Source organism: Xiphias gladius, chromosome 8 (genome assembly GCF_016859285.1).
Source record: "Xiphias gladius isolate SHS-SW01 ecotype Sanya breed wild chromosome 8, ASM1685928v1, whole genome shotgun sequence".
In the NCBI taxonomy this organism is placed as follows: domain Eukaryota; kingdom Metazoa; phylum Chordata; class Actinopteri; order Istiophoriformes; family Xiphiidae; genus Xiphias; species Xiphias gladius.
Window position 1 is genome coordinate 4,663,433 of NC_053407.1, and position 16,173 is coordinate 4,679,605.

General features: G+C 40.4%; 1 pseudogene; it reads left to right on the forward strand.

Moving 5' to 3' along the window:
* Positions 1-15,863, forward strand: part of LOC120792817 — a 124,617-nt pseudogene extending 108,754 nt beyond the window's left edge.
* The last annotated feature ends 310 nt before the right edge of the window (positions 15,864-16,173 follow it).

A 16,173-nucleotide genomic window follows, 5' to 3' on the forward strand; every position in this document is an offset into this window, starting at 1 on the left:
AAAGGGAAATGGCACAATTTCATAATCTGGAGTCCTATCATTGGAGGATTAGTCTTGGAGGGAAATGGGGTATACGACTATTTCCATGGTATGGTGTAACATTTTTGGCCGATCATATTGATAATATAACCTACACCTTGCAGGGTTTTGCAAATGAGACTATAAAGGGGTTTGAATACTTGTCAAACACCCAAAGGAGTCACAGACTGACATTGCTGAAACATGATATGGCTCTTGATTATATTTTGGCCAAACAAGGTGGCCTATGTGTGGCTTTGAATTTAACTGGTGATGCCTGTTATACTTTGATTCCTGACAGCTCTGATAATATCACTAGTGTTGTAGATGCATTGAAGAACATTAGGGATGCGTTTGGCGCATCACAAGGAGCTGGATGGTCTGCTAATGTTTGGTTACGAGACAGATTTGGAGTCTTAGGTGCGGCATTGATTCAAATTTTGATAGCAGTTCTTATATCACTGTGTGTGATGTTTTGCTTTTGTACGCTGCTACTGACCTTTGCGAAAGCGATAATATTAAGATGGGTTGGAGTGGTGATGCCTGGAGATCAGGTACAGATGCCACTACTACATAAGAGTGACCCAGACGACGAAGATGAGGAACTGGTGGTGGAATGCAAATTGATTGAGAAATATCCTTTTTGAATATGATTTCATTATTCTTTCTGCATTTATTTTTGGTATTATTTAGTTAATTTGTAGTGTCTTACTATGGAGAGGTATAATCAAAGGGGGGAAATTGAAACATGAATATTAACTTGAGATAATGTCATAATCTGCATCTGATGTTTTTCTTTTTGCAAGATACTGGTTGGTGTTTTCTTTCTTTTCTCCCAGAATGTTATTGGGGAAAAACGACTGTGAGGGTGGCTGACTGTTCGGGGACCCTGATGTTCCCACACACTCAGAACAAGGAGGGTGAAAAATGGACGAAGGGCCCTGAACAAGGACACTGTGGGACTAAAATATCTGGACTCAAAAGACCATCAACACTACAACGAGAGTCGACGCTGCTGAGGAGCTGCAGTGTGATACCTTCTTATGTCTTCTCTTATGTATATGTATACATTTTACAGTGTGAAATGTAATCTGTGATATTGCTAATATCTAAAGTAGGACATTTATATGCTGAGTCCAAAATGATGATGTGCGTTACTTGGGAATCTTTTTGTTTTCCTTGCCTTAGGAATGTTGTTCTTTGTCAGTAGGGAAATACACTGGGATCTCATTTATTTTCTTTTTATCGGTGCTTAGGGAGATTGGTGCTAGGCAGGGAAAGGTCCATTGGAGGGTCAGATGGGACGACCAGCCTGAATTTGGACATTATTTCATTTTATTTTCTGAGGTTTCCATATGTATTTGCCTAGGAGATATCTCTATATATATATATATTTTTCCCAAATTTTTCTTAATTGGCTTGGAGTACTAAAGGTGGTCGCTTAAGGCAGCAAGGGCCGTGAGAAGAATTTCCTGTCTTGACAGCTGCCTGTCAGGTTTTTGCTCTCACACTCCATAAATTTGTTGTTTGGATAAGGTTAAGCTGCGACAAGCAGTATAGGAAGAACTGTCTTTCTTGGTACATTTGTAAACATAATTCTTTTCTTTTTGAGGCTCTGTAAGCCTCAAAGGGGGGAAATGAGGTGTATGGTCATATATGTAGAATATAAACCATGTGTGAAAATAGAGATATGGCTCAGAGGCCATAGGTCAAAGGTCCTCAGAAGGGGTCTTGCAGTCCCCAAAGGCAGGTAATGCTTTGTAACTAAAACCATATGTGCCTGACAGTTTTTAGGAAAACAACTGTCCTATTTAAGAGTCGGTGACCAAGGCTGAATTTCAGAGTGGTTCATTGGCTTCACACCCTCTCACAAGCAGATCTACAGATGCTTGACTTGACGCTGTTCTTCTTTATAATAAACCTTTATATGTAATCAAGACAGTGTCAGCGGAGTCTCCTTCATCCTCTTCACATCATCAACGCCATCAAATAAACCACAGTAGACTAACCGGAAGGTCAGTGGTTCGATCCCCGACTCGTTGTTGAAGTGTCCAACCTGAACCCCGATGTGAGCACAGTATGTTTAAAAAAGAGTGCTGTATGAATGTATGTGTGATTGGGTGAATGTGGAATGTAGTATAAAGTGCTTTGAGTCACTATGACTAGAAAAGCGCTATATAATTGCAGTCCACTTAATCCGGCAATAGGAATTCAAAAGTGATAAAAGAGGATTCTGTGGAAAGACTATTAAATGTTCAATTTCAATGCCATGAGTCAGTGAGTGGGTTTATTTACACTCTAAGCAAAGCCAATTGAGTCTAATAACGAGATAAACAGAGTGGTAGGGCTATCATTACAACATGAATATTGAAATCAACTACTTGTTAACTTTATCTGTATTAAGGACTAGACTTGATAAAAACCTGAGAATTCAGATAAAAATTCAGTATGAGTATGGGCCACGAGTACGGTACACTATAACAAATAGAATAGGCTTTAAAGTTTTCCATGATGGACGTGTAAGAATAAGAACCAGTGAGACTAAATATATCAATATGATGATCTGATATTAGATCGTTTACTAATGCAGCTTTGGATGGGATTGATCAAATGTTTAAGAGTCCATATGTAATTCTATTATTTTGTTTTACTTCTGCAGTGGTGTTCTTAATTTTTATTAGGTTTTTGTGTACAGCTCCTCTTCTGTTTATTTTTGAGTTAATTAATTTAGGTAGTTTGGGGGCAGACATAGTCTCTATGGGGTTTTGGGTGGGTGACTGCTGTAATGGAAGCACAGTGAAGCGTGTAAGACTGCAACTCTGCCTCCTGGGCTCAACTCTGGTTTGTCATGGTTTTGGTCTACTAATAATCTCAATCAGATTTCTAGATATGAGAGCTGCTCCATCCAAAGTGGGATGTATGCTGTCTCTCCTATTCAGACCAGGTCTTCCCCAAAAAGTCCGCTAATTATCTACAAAGCCCATGTCGTTTGCTGGACACTATCTCGACAGCCAGCGGATGAATGATAACATGTGGCTATACATGTCATTGCTGGTCAGATTAGGCAGGGGCCAAGAGAAAACTATGGAGTTGGACATTGTCTTTGCATATGTACACACTGACTCAACATTAATTTTTGTGACCTCCAGTTGGTGTAATCGGGTGTCGCCGACATGAAAAACAATCTTAGCATATTTACGTTTATCCTTAGCCAGCAGTTTCAAAAAGCGAGTCTACTCTGGCCCCGGGAATACATTTGACTATGGTTGCTGGTGTCGCTACATTCCCATTACTCAAAATACAGCTGCCAATAACCGGAGTTGGTTTCTCAGCGGATGTGTTGCTGTTTGTGTATCTGTTTGAAACATGAACTGGTCGATGGTGAACCATGGGCTTCTGCTTAGGGCTACACTTCTTGTTATCGACAGTTACTCAGTGGCCCTGGCTTCCTGGCTGCTCAGGAGCTGCCGGGAGGGGGGGGTTTAGGAGCTATGCTGAGTAGGCTCTTACCGGCTACTGGGGGCTGGATAACTACTGCGGCTAACGATTTCCATGGTGCGGAGCCACTGCAAATAAAGTACATTTATTTAATGCACCATTATCGCTAAAGGAGGCAGAGGAATAACTAATAAGAGAGAGCAGGAAAGGGAGAAGGACAGACAGAAGCCATTGCTTGTTAACCTAAAGTAACTGGTCAATCTGAATAGTGTGTAAACAACTGTGAAGTAGCGAGAAAATTGCTAAAAGAAGGAGAGAGCTAAGGGTGCTTGAGCAGAACTAATGTAGGTTTAATGGTACAGTGGGTAATTAGCTGTTGTAATGAAGAAACTAGCAAAATCAATTGGGTAGAGGCAGAGCAGCAAAAGTCACTACCAGTCACATAAACGCTGGAAACTAGAAATGAAAAAAATTGCTTCACCATATGAACAGCTACACAATAATTTTTATGCTAACCACCAACCCTGTTACTGGCCTCAAACAAAGCACACTAATGCAGATTAGCCCTAGCATTGACTTAATGGTTATGGTTATTTTTCTAATTGAATTCAGAAGATTATTTCATTTTTAATTTCATGCCAAAGAAATAGTTGTTAGTATGACAATAATTGCATCAAAAATGCAGAAACTGCACCCAAAGGGCTGCTGACATTGTTAGCCTACAGCGGGAGGGTGACAGTTTGCTAACCAAACATCACTGTTAGCTAGACAACTAACTGAAATCAACACTTAATCAATTATGTGGATTAGTAATGAAAAAAAAAAGATTCCAGTCAAAAGCAACAGAAATTTTTAAAGACATTTTTAATGATTTACTAACAGAGATGTGTTTGTATTTTTTTTAATGCATTTATGATGTTTAGCATTGAGTATGTTAGTTGAGGAAGATTGTCAAAGAATGTAAGTTGGGGAGCCAACACACAGCTCCATGGTTTTTCAAGTCGGACATCTTCCATGCATAGAAATAAAAGATGAGGCAGAGAGGAAGCAGGATGAGTCAGAAAGAAGAAACATACAAGTAGATAAACAGCAGACAAATATGAAAGGTGTAGAGATGCAGGCATAAGGAAGAAAGAGATCAGAGCTAGAGAAAGGCAGGGTGAGAGAAGAAGAGGAAGGAGTGAAGAAAATAGGGAAGATTTTTCAAAATGAGGCAGTGTTGGAGAAAAGTGAAGCGAACAAGAGGAGGGACAGAGGTTGTATCATTTCATGTGAAGTGAACAGTCAGTATTTTTGAATTAATGATAAGTAGATCTTTTAACAATATTAAATTGAGATTGACCCTGAGGGAACAGCCATCAATAGAGAGAAAGAGAAAATGGGAAAAATTGGCCTCACAAAAAATCTGTCTGGGAGCAGGTAGTATTTTCTTGTATTGTAAGTAGAGTTTTTTTTTTCTTACATCAGTTCTTCAATTTGTTGTTGCAAATGGTGCACATCGCCCTTGTCTCTGCAGAATAAACCTCATATTTCCAAACTCGTGATTTCTCAAAGTTTGCCATTTGCCTTTTGTAAGAGGTATTTTGCAGTGCTGTTTTTCCCCAAGCCTAGCTGAACACCACGCAGACAGTACATATTCAATAGGTGTATTAATACGTATTATCTTTTAAGTTTTAAATAAAAAACGTATGGCGGGGAATATTTTCAGTAGGTAGGAGGGGAGCAATGATTACATTTAGTCCCAGGGGCCAGGAATGTACACAGTGGGATATACAGTAATTAATGTGTGGAGATGCTCATGAAGGCAGAGCTTAAAGTAGATGAAGTGATTCAAAACAAGGAAATGCAATAGTGATTTTGTCAACAATGCACTGCCAACAAGCCTGTGGTTACAACGATGTGGTGGTTAGCTGGCATCAGTGAAAAGACATCAGACTCATGACACACTCATATAAAGTATCACATTTATGGAGAACACAACTGTGTAAAAAATGAACATAATGTTCTTGAACAAAAAAATTTGTTTGAACTAAACTTTAGACCCATCAGAAAGCACTAGACTGGGAGTGAAAGTGAATGATGGGTTGATAGAGGCTTTATGTGGCCTCTGCCTCCGGCATTTGTAACACTACCACCAGAGTAAATCTAATGTTTAAGGTATTCATAGCTTTTTAATTAATTAATTGATTGATTTTTATAACCACTTGGGGGCAGCAAAACAAGTTTGAAAAACAAAATTGTCATATTTAGAGCTCTTCCAAGCTGATCCTAAGGACTGGTATCAGGCCGATCTGGGAATATTTTAAAGGATCATCTTAAATAAAGTCAATCAAAATCCAATCCTTTCTTTACTGAACTCTGCTGTGTTTTGTCCACTTCAGCCCGCTAACATTGCAGCCCTGCACTCCTGTACGTTAACACAGCCAGTCTCTATAGTACTGCATATTCATTCACCCATCCATCCATCCATTTTCTACTGCTTCCAGAGGCGGGTCGTGTTGGCAGTAAGTTAAGCAAGGTAGTTCAGATGACTCTCTCCACAGCGATGCTTTCCAGCTCCTCCTGGGGGACTTGAGGGTATTCCCAGGCAGGATGAGATATGTAGTCTCTCCGGCATGTTCTGGGTCTACCCCTCCTACATGGCCAGAAAACCTCCAGTGAGAGGCAACCCGGAGGAATCCTGATCAGATGCCCGAACCACCTCAACTGGCTTCTTTCAACGTGGGGGAGCAGCTGCTCTACTCCTGGCTCCCTCCTGATGTCCATAATGAGTGATGAGTTCCATAAGGGTGAGCCCAGCCACCTTAAGGAGGAAACCTATTTCGGTAGGTTGTCTTCGCAATATTATTCAATCGATTGCTATCCAAAGCTCGTGATCATAGGTGAGGGTTGGTAAATTGACTGGTAAATCGAAAGCTTTGCTTTCTGGCTCAGCTCCCTCTTTAACACAGCGGTCGGGTACAATGCCCGCATTACTGTAGATATTGCACCAATCTGCCTCTCAACCTCATGATCCATTTACCCTTACTCACGAACAAGATCCTGAGATACTTAAACTCCACTTGAGGCAGCATCTCGCTCCTAGCCTGAAGGGAGCAGTCCATCCTTTTCCAGCAGAGAGCAATGGCCTCAGACTTGGAGGTGCAGACTCTCATCCCAGCCACTTCACACTCAGCTGATAAACTGTCCCAGTGCATGCAAGGCACAACCCTGGCAGAGGCCAACAGCTTCTGGAAACGTGTTTGACTTCCTGCCGAGAATACGAACACAACTCTCACTCCGGTTATATAAGGACTGGATGGCTCATTGTAACTGCCCCAGTACTCCATACTCCCATAGTACCCCCCACAAGACCCTCAAGGGACATGGTCATAAGCCTTCTCCAAGTTCTCAAAAGCAAATTCCGCCAAACCCTCCAGTAGCCTTGCAAGGATAAAGAGTCGGTCAATTGCTCCATGCCCCGGTCAGAATCTGCATTAATTCCCCCTTGATCTGAGGTTCAAGGCACCTTGCTGCCATCTGGTACAACTCACCACTAGGTGGTGATCAGGCGAGCTCTGCTCCTGTCTTTACCCAAGTATTCCATGACACACAGCCACAGATTTGATGATACGCCCACAAAGTCGATTATTGATCTTAGGCCTAGGGTGTTCTTCTCTGGGGAAAACTTCAACACAGCAGCACTCAGCCGGGGGCTCATGAGTATCCCAAAAACTGCCCCATGCCTGGGAGAGAGTCCTGCACCCTGGGAGAGAGTCCTGCCCCTCTCCAGGAGTTTGGTTCCAGAGTCAGTGCTGTGTGTTGGGGTGTGCCATACTATATCTAGTTCTTACCACTCCACCTCCCACACCAACTCCAGCTCCTTTCCTGCCAGAGAGGTGACATTTCAAGTACCTAGAACTAGTCTCTGATGCCAGAGAAGGGTACATCCAGGTCCCTGCCCTGGCCTGCTGCCTGGCTTGCATCACACCGAATCCCGATGCCTTTCCCTGCAGGTGGTGGGCCCACAGGGTGGCAGCCCCATATAATCTTTTCGGGCTTTGCCCAACCAGGCTACATGGGTGGAGATCTGGCTACCCAATGTTCGTTGGCAAATTCCCCTCCCAGGTCTGGCTCTAGGATGGGGCCCCGGTCTCCCTGGTCCAGGCGAGGTGACGCATTCTCTAAAAATGCCATTCATCAGGGTTATATTAGTCTGGGCCCTCCCCTGGGACAAATTTGCCTTGGGATACCCTACCACAGGCTGTTCCCCCCTACAACACAGTTCCCAGGATCACCAAGACACACAACCCCCTCCACCACATTACGCATTTAAGAATTTCAAGAATTTTACTGCATATCCAAGTGAAAATTTGAGTGTGTGAATGTGAATGTATTTGTGCACAGCAGTGCGAGTGACTCTGAGCTCTGACACCCATATCCAGACAATAAAGTTACTCAGATTTCCTGAACCCAAACTCTAACGCTCTCTTTCTCATTAGGAAAGAGCGGTGTACAAATCCTTCAGCTAGCATCCTCTCATTTTTATCTAGCACGCCTTGTTTTTGCTGGTTTAAACAAAAACAAAAACAAAAAAAATTTCAGGGTTTGCGTTCTTCCAGTTAAACTTGTATTCATATCATATCAATAAGTTAAGCTTATGAACTTAATAGTTTCTAAACAGAATTTTCAGTAATTTGATAAAGTAACTTGTTACAATTGAGGTGTGCCACATTAAGTAGTTTGCAGCTGTTTTTTTTTCAGTATGTTAGGTATATATTTAATCAGCACTGAGGTAAATAGTTTCAGATTCGACTCAGCATCGGCAGATACTCAATATCAATGTTTGCTATGGCAAACGTGGTAACAAACAGTTGCTCATTAACAGATCTAGCAGAAAAGGAGCAACATAAGCATTCATTAGGAGTCATTTTTATTAACTGCCTCCAAACATTCAGCTTACTTCCTAGAATTGTCAAGATATGGTGTTGGTGTGATGTTAGCTATACTAGCAGGAGAGTTGTGAGTATCGCTGTCTGGAGCTGGTGTGCTGTAGGGGTGGGAGATACCGCAAAATTTCTTTTCGATGTAATACCAATACAGGGCCAGAATCGCTGATATTGATACCAATACTTTTTATTATTAATTTATTATTATAATGTATTATTTATTTATTTTTATTTTTTCATGTAGGGGAAAGAAGTGTGTCTTGATTTATGAGGTATATGCATCATCAATAGGCTATATCTAAATACATACATTAGGTATATTTTTTTAAATTCAGTTAAAACAATTAATTTAGATATCACGTTTCAGTGGGCTGAATATATTATTTAATCAGTCTCCTTAAGTAACAGGTAATGATGACCAATTACAGATTGAAAATGTAACATAAACCAATACTGAAGGTTTGACTAAACTATTAATTTCACTAATATACCTGGATATTCCTCGTCTCTTTGAAAACACTCTACCAGTGTACTCTCTCTCTGTGTTGGGGGTCTGTCTGAGCCATTTCCCTCCTCCTTCCTTCTTTTCTTTTCCAGCGCTTCTCGTGTCATTTCTTAAGTGTTTAAACACGTTGATGGTGTTGCCACAGTGAGTAACCCTTTTACATACGTCGCAGTTCGCAATGTTTTCATTTATAGCTGTAAAATAGCTCCACAGGATGCTCCTCGTTCGTTCAGCTATAACTGCACTTACGTGTCGGATTGGTGCCGATAGTCAGGGTTTGTGCTGTGGTGTGCGCACAACATGACAGCAGCAGTGGAGAAGCAAAGAGTGCATGCACTTACATGTGTTCACGGCAATGGAACATTTTTTGCACAGACAGTTATTCTTTTTTTTGAAATGGCTGCAAGGTTGAAAGGAGAAACAGAAAATGGGTATCAATCCTATTGATGCTAGAATCAATCTTCAATAACAAAACATAGTATCTGTAGTATGGATATTTTGGTATCAATCTGCCCATCCCTACTGTGCCAGCTATGGGAAACTGTCTCATCCTAGCTGCATGTTAGCTTTTCAGTAGTAACTGTAATGACAGTTTGCTAACCCACAACCTAGCTAACCATGGTTACTTTACTTGCTGTCTCATTGTTTGCTCTATATCATGGTATTTGTCCGTACAATGTGCGAATGGTTTTATACGAAGGATTTTATACATGAAAACCTAAAAACATAAGTTTTATAGCATAGTGGGATATTTGGATCGATTCACAATTCGAAATGGTATGCCAGGTAACGTTACCTTCCTTGTTAGCTTAGCTACAAACCTATTGTCCTCTCTTCTGTCACTGTAGTTTTGTAAAAACAGTCTTCACAACTAACTCCCGCTAGTTTTTGTTGAAATAATGAAAGGTAGGTAAGCTCTGTGAAGCAGGTGGATGATGGCACAGCACCTCAGGCGGTACGCAACTGCCTGGACCCACTGCATTTTGCATTCCATTGTCCTTTTGGGCGTGGTTGGTGGGGAGAGAGTGAGATGAGGAGGGGAGATAAGGGTTTTGAGGAGAAGGAAAGAGGGGAGGTAGGGAATGGGAATGAGAAGGTGAGGTGTGAAGGGAAGGGAGGGGGGAGAGGGAGAGAGTGTGTGGTGGGGAGACAGGGAAAGGAGAGGGAGGGGAGGGTGAGAAGGGGGAGGTTGTGGAGGGGAGGGAGGGTTGCAGGAGGTGGTGTTGTTGCTCTCCAGGGGCTGGAGAACGTTGACTGCTCATGAGAGGAGGCGGGTAGTGGCTGGCATCCCCACTCTTACGGTGTCAGAGGGAGGCAAGAGAAGGAAGGGGTAGCCAAGGTGTGAATTAGGACATTAGAGGAATCATCTGAGAACTTCTGTATGTGGCACACTGAGAAACCAGTTTAATCCGATATCTTATTTCTTTGTCCCCTCCCCTGCTCTTTCTTATGTTTTCATGCCAGAAACTTGTACATTTATGTTTTTACCCTAAACCGTACTTCTGCAAACTTGTGCACTGAAGTTTAAATCTGTGAGCTTAGTTTTGTAGACTTGTACATTTTGTTTTCTGCCTGCAAACTCCATTTTACAAGACTGTGCATTCAGACACAGGCTTGCAAGCTCAGTTTCACAAGCTGTGCGGCAAAAATACTTACAAGTGTGTGCACACTCTCAGACTTTTAAACAGATTTACTGTGTGGTAATGTTTTGTACACAGGCTGCCACATGAGAAATACACTAGCCGCAAGGGAGAGAGGGCAGGATCTCCAGCTTCTGACCAATAGGTACCTTTGGAATCACTACATACAACACAGTTGACAAGTCAACACTTTCAGTCAACCCTGATTGCACTCAGTCAACATATATACTGTATGTTGACGCCACATTGGCTGCTGGATTGTACTTAAATGTTGCTGCCATGTTGGACTTGGGCAAGATGGCCGGTAAACAAATCCAAGTAAATAAGGGAGCTGCGGTTTATTCTGAATAAAAAGGACTATAATGCTAAATGGTATTATGATTCAGAGGGGGAATTATGAAATATTACTGTACATATTAGAGAATGTATAAGAGAATTATAATAACATCTTTTAAGGTTCAGTGACTGAGATGCAAGCACAAGAAAGCACAAATAAGTTAAATTTTAGGTGCACACACATTTACTTCTAATACTACAGTGACAAATACAAAATACTACAATTAACACAAAGACACAAAGGGAAAGGGGGGAGGGGGCAATACAAAGGTCTTTGTAGAGTTTTGGACTGTGTGTCCAGAAGATGGATCTAGGCCTGTCGCTGGGATTGCAAAGTTACTGCAAGGCACAGGCTGCAAGCTCTACCCCTGAAAGTTGTTAACCGTTTGACTGAACGTGTTATTGTCACATGATTCCTAATATTGTATTTTCAACTCCATATTTAGCATATTGAGATTGAAACAAAACAGACAAAATCCTAAATGAAACTAAACTGCCCCCTACAAATGGCAGGGAGTCCAGGCTAATTGTATGTGTGTGTTATTTGAATGCTCAAATCGGAGTTCACTCAGGGTTTAAAAGTTGGAGACTGGTGAGGTGATTGGTTCTCAAAGAAGGGTAATGGCAGCAAATGGTGTGTTGGTGTTTACCAAGGTTTAATGGCTCTTAGGATCAAAGGAAGTAGGGTCCTGGTTTCCTTATCCTGCTGCTTAGTGTTTTAGGGAACTAGTGTTGAAGGTCTGGTTGGATGCAGGGTGGGATTCTTATCACTGTCTTGTTTGCCATCATTCCGGGGGGTGTTTGAAGGAATTGCTTGTCCTGTGAAGAATATCTAGTTTGAGAATGTCCCATCTGGTCTTTTAACTGGTTTTCCCCTACAGAGGAAAGGCTGTTTCACACAGCAAATTTAATGAAATTGTTTTTTTAAGACTGTGACCTAATAATCAGATTGATCACAGAAGATGACATACCTTCAGGATCCCTCAGATATAGCTCAGCAGAGGAGAATGATTGATTGAGGCTGTGGCAACGATCACAGCCTCTACCTCCACTTTTTTCTCAGGGGAAATCCTGTTGAAAAGTGGTGATCACAACGAATTACACCCCGAAAAACATGAATATGTTTGCTGACTTTTTAGTGGAGGTTACACTATTCCAGGTAAAATGGAATGATGATTATTTTCCCAGAGACTAAAACAAATGCAAATACAGTATGTCATTTGAAAATATGTAGATACACTATGATTGACATTAGGAGAATCAAATAGTTACTGTATACTGTATGGACCAGTACTTAAGTCTTGACATCAGATTTTTTTTTTTTCGGCCACTTGGAGAAACTGTAAACAAAATATTGATATAATATTAGTAGTGTACAGTTGGGTTTATCTGAGCTTTTGGACAGAAGCTGTGATGCAATTCTGATGAGAGCCGTGTGAGTAATCCAAAACATTAAAGTTGCGGGCCATAAAGCCAAACCAAAAATGAAAAACACAGTGAATTGCTTCATAGGGTTGAGGGTAGTTGGTGATAATCTTCTGTGGGTTTGTTGCTGTGAGGGACACCTTTCACATTATACAGTTACGTATTTCATAGTAGCTTCAAGGTCTGGCCTCACATGACTAATGGTACTGGAGTTCATATAAAACAAGGTGTGTTCAGGATTTGACACACTAAGTGGTGAATCTGTTTTCATAACTAGAAAACCATAATTCTAAGTTGATGTCATATTCCACTCTCTAATGCCTTTCCAGGGTCTAAAATTTCAGAAGCATAACATTTTTACCATTAACACGGGTGATACTGTCACCTTCTCATGAAGTTTCTGAATAAAATAAGCACCTTGGTTACAAAACAGTTGCTGTCAGTAATGTCAGCCACAGAATCATTTGGATGATTGTGTATCAGAAACTCTATCAGCTAATGCGGAGTCTGACAAAGTATTTTTTCCCCAGATACAGAAAAGGTGAAGACGTAAAATATACAGATGCAAATGCTCCAAAAATTGCAATCATTAACAAATATGCAACAGACCCCAACACAGTAAATATTTAAGGATAATAAACAGGCAGTTTCAATCATTGAAACCCTAATTAGATAGACCTTTCCAATCAATTTCTTGTTAAAGAAATTCTTATATCCTTCTCTGAAAAGATAATATACTTGCTGATTGGATTTTGAGAAGCATCAGATTCTACCCATCTCACTTTAAAGTGTTTTTTAAGACTTTAAATCTGTAAAGGGGGTTCAACTGGTCGAAAATTAGAAATTAAATGGGATTTAATTCAGTTCCTCACACATCCTGGTAGTATCTTGATGATTAGCCTGGGATTGTGTGAATAGAGGTTAACTGATGTAAGTCAAATATGTGAATCTCAATTTATTAGGAACACCTATATATCTGTTTATTCATGCATTATACAATCAGCCAATCATGTGGCAGCAGTGAAATGCATAAAATCATGCATTTATGCAGGAGCTTTAGTTAATGTTCACACCAAACATAAGAATGGGAAAAAAATATATAATCTCAGTGACTTTGACCATGACATGATTTCTGGTGCAAGGTGGGCTGGCTTGAGTGTTATTAAAACTGCCAATCTCTTGGGATTTTCAAGCGCAACAGATTCTAGAGTTCACTCAGAAGGGTGCGAAAAACAAAAACATAACCTAGTCTGATGAATCTTGATTTCTGCTCAGGTGGTAGGGTCAGAATTTTTTGTCAATAGCATGAATCCATGGATCCAACCTACCTTGTATCAACAATCCATTACACATTAGTCAATGTGTGGAATGTTTTATTGGCACATTTGGGCCCCTTAATACCAGTCAATCATCATTTGAATGCCACATCCTGTCTGAGTATTGTTGCTGACCATGTGCTTCCCTTAATGGTCACAATTTTCCCATCTAATAATGCTACTATCAGCATGATCATACACCATGTCACAAAAGAAAAAGTTACCTCAAACTGGTTTCATGAACATGACAATGAGTTCAGTGTACTTCAGTGACCTACCCGGTCACTTGATCTGAATCTAATAGACATTTGGACATTTGGGATGTGATAGAACGTGAGATTGGTATCTTGAATGTGCAGCTGAAAAATCTGAAGAAATTATGTGATGCAATCATTTCAACATGAACCAAAATCTCAAAGTAAGGATTCCAACATCTTTCAGAATCATGCCATGAAAAGTGAGGCTGTTTTGAGAGCAAAGGAATGCCCTATCGAGTATTTGTATATACTGTATATTGTGTATTGCATCTATTGTATTTTACCTAATCTATATAGATGTTCCTAATAAAGTGCCCGGTGAATGCATGTGCTGAATGTGTGAGTGTGACATCAACGTGTGCATAATGTGTTCCATGAAGTGATTAGACCTACACATTACCAGACAACCAATATGTGGACAAACTGCTCTGTGCAGAGGCAGCTATACTCAAAGACAAGCAAGCTGAGATAATCAATATATTTTCAGGTAGCTTCAAGGGGAATATGACCATGTTACTGTTGTTCACAGGTTTATTTTTTTTATTGTATTGGCAGTGTAGTCAACCATTATCATACAGAATGCAAAGTTAGCAGCAAGGTTCAGCGTGTTTCGAAACACTAAAACACTGTGGTACACACAGTTCTTTCAGTCTCCTACTGATGGTCAATCCTGGTTGTGCATAATATTGTGTGTCTGTGTGTGTGTGTGTGTGTCTCTGTCTCACAAAGAGACAGAGAGATCAGCAGTATCACCGAAACATCTAAATACCAATGAATGAATAATGCAGTAACCAGTGTATACTAAATATACTGTATTTTGAATCCCAAGCGAGCAAAAATCAATAACTTGGGTGAAATGGATTAAAACTAAGAAGTATTTGCTTCTTTGCAATTTTTATAATCTATAATGTAAATATGTTTCAACACATTAGCTTATAGGGCATAACATGAACATATTATATGTAACATACAGTAAATACATTATATTTAGATACGGGCCTGTAGGGATGCATTGAACAGGGCTTCGTGAGTTAGTTTTTAGTTTAGTTCAGTTGACTTATGGAGGACATCAAATCACACACAGGTGTTTTAGCATCTTTCATCTAATTGTTCTGGTTCTGTTTTGTTTCACTCTCACGTCTCTCATTAACCAAGTTTTCAGTTGCAGACAGCTGATGTTTTCCACAGAAAAGCTCTTAAAAGCCTCTATATGCTATCTGCCCAGCACCAGAACAGAAGGAATGCAAAGTTGGCAACTAGCGAACTAGATAACTAGCGCGGGAATATTATTACGTAATTCGCAACTACAGAGCAAAATATTTCCCTCAGGAGTTAGGGGAAAGCAAAATAGCGCTGAAAGAGGAGTGAATATTAGACTTAGACTCATCTAGTGGACACAAACACAACTCCAAATGACTGCTAATCCTATATCTACTGGATGTGTATATAAGCAACTGTTTGCTTACAAGCTTACCATATCGACATAAAATGAGATAATATGTCAATGTTACAATGTCATGTAGTTACATTTTAGAGAATGCACTGAGAGTTAACATTTATACTACTGATAGGTTTTTCCATTTAAAGTATCTCAGTAAATGTGAGTGAGTGTGAATGTGTAAACTCCAAAAACATTTCCTTGTGTTTAAATACTCCTTAAACACACCTTGTTTTCCTCTATTGATATGTGGCCTGGCTATAAGTTCCATAATGCACTCAGATATATCTCAGTATCTTGAAATGGATTGAGCAGAGGAGACACAATAGCGAGTGGAGTGGCATATCAGCACACCTTGTTGGGCATTATTGTTCGGATACTTTGTAACTCACTTTCTCTTTCTCTTTTCGTTTAGGGTGGCTCCATCCAGAACACAGAGTCTCAGCGTTGTCTGGAGCAGGTGGAGAGCAACCAATCAGAGTTCAGTTTCAAGCTGGCCATTCAGGATTGCACCGGTCAGAATTGGACCATCACTAACACACTGACTGTCCTGCCAGAGTAAAACAGTGACACCCTTTGGCTACTAGAACACCTTCATTATGACTATTTTTTTAGCAAGGCAGTGAGTGAGGAATGCTACTGCTTAAAACAGAAAAACTAAAATGACCCAGAACCGAGATCGATTGTCACAGAGTTCTGAAGCACCTACAAAATGGACTAACATGCTGACTACAGCAGTGAATTAAGTTTCCAAAAAATTAGCTCCAACACCAGACCTATTTTTTACGAGAATCTGCACAGGAAAAAAAATGTGCCTCAACCAGACAAGGAATATCAGTAACCTGATAATTGATTTAAACCAGTGACCTGAG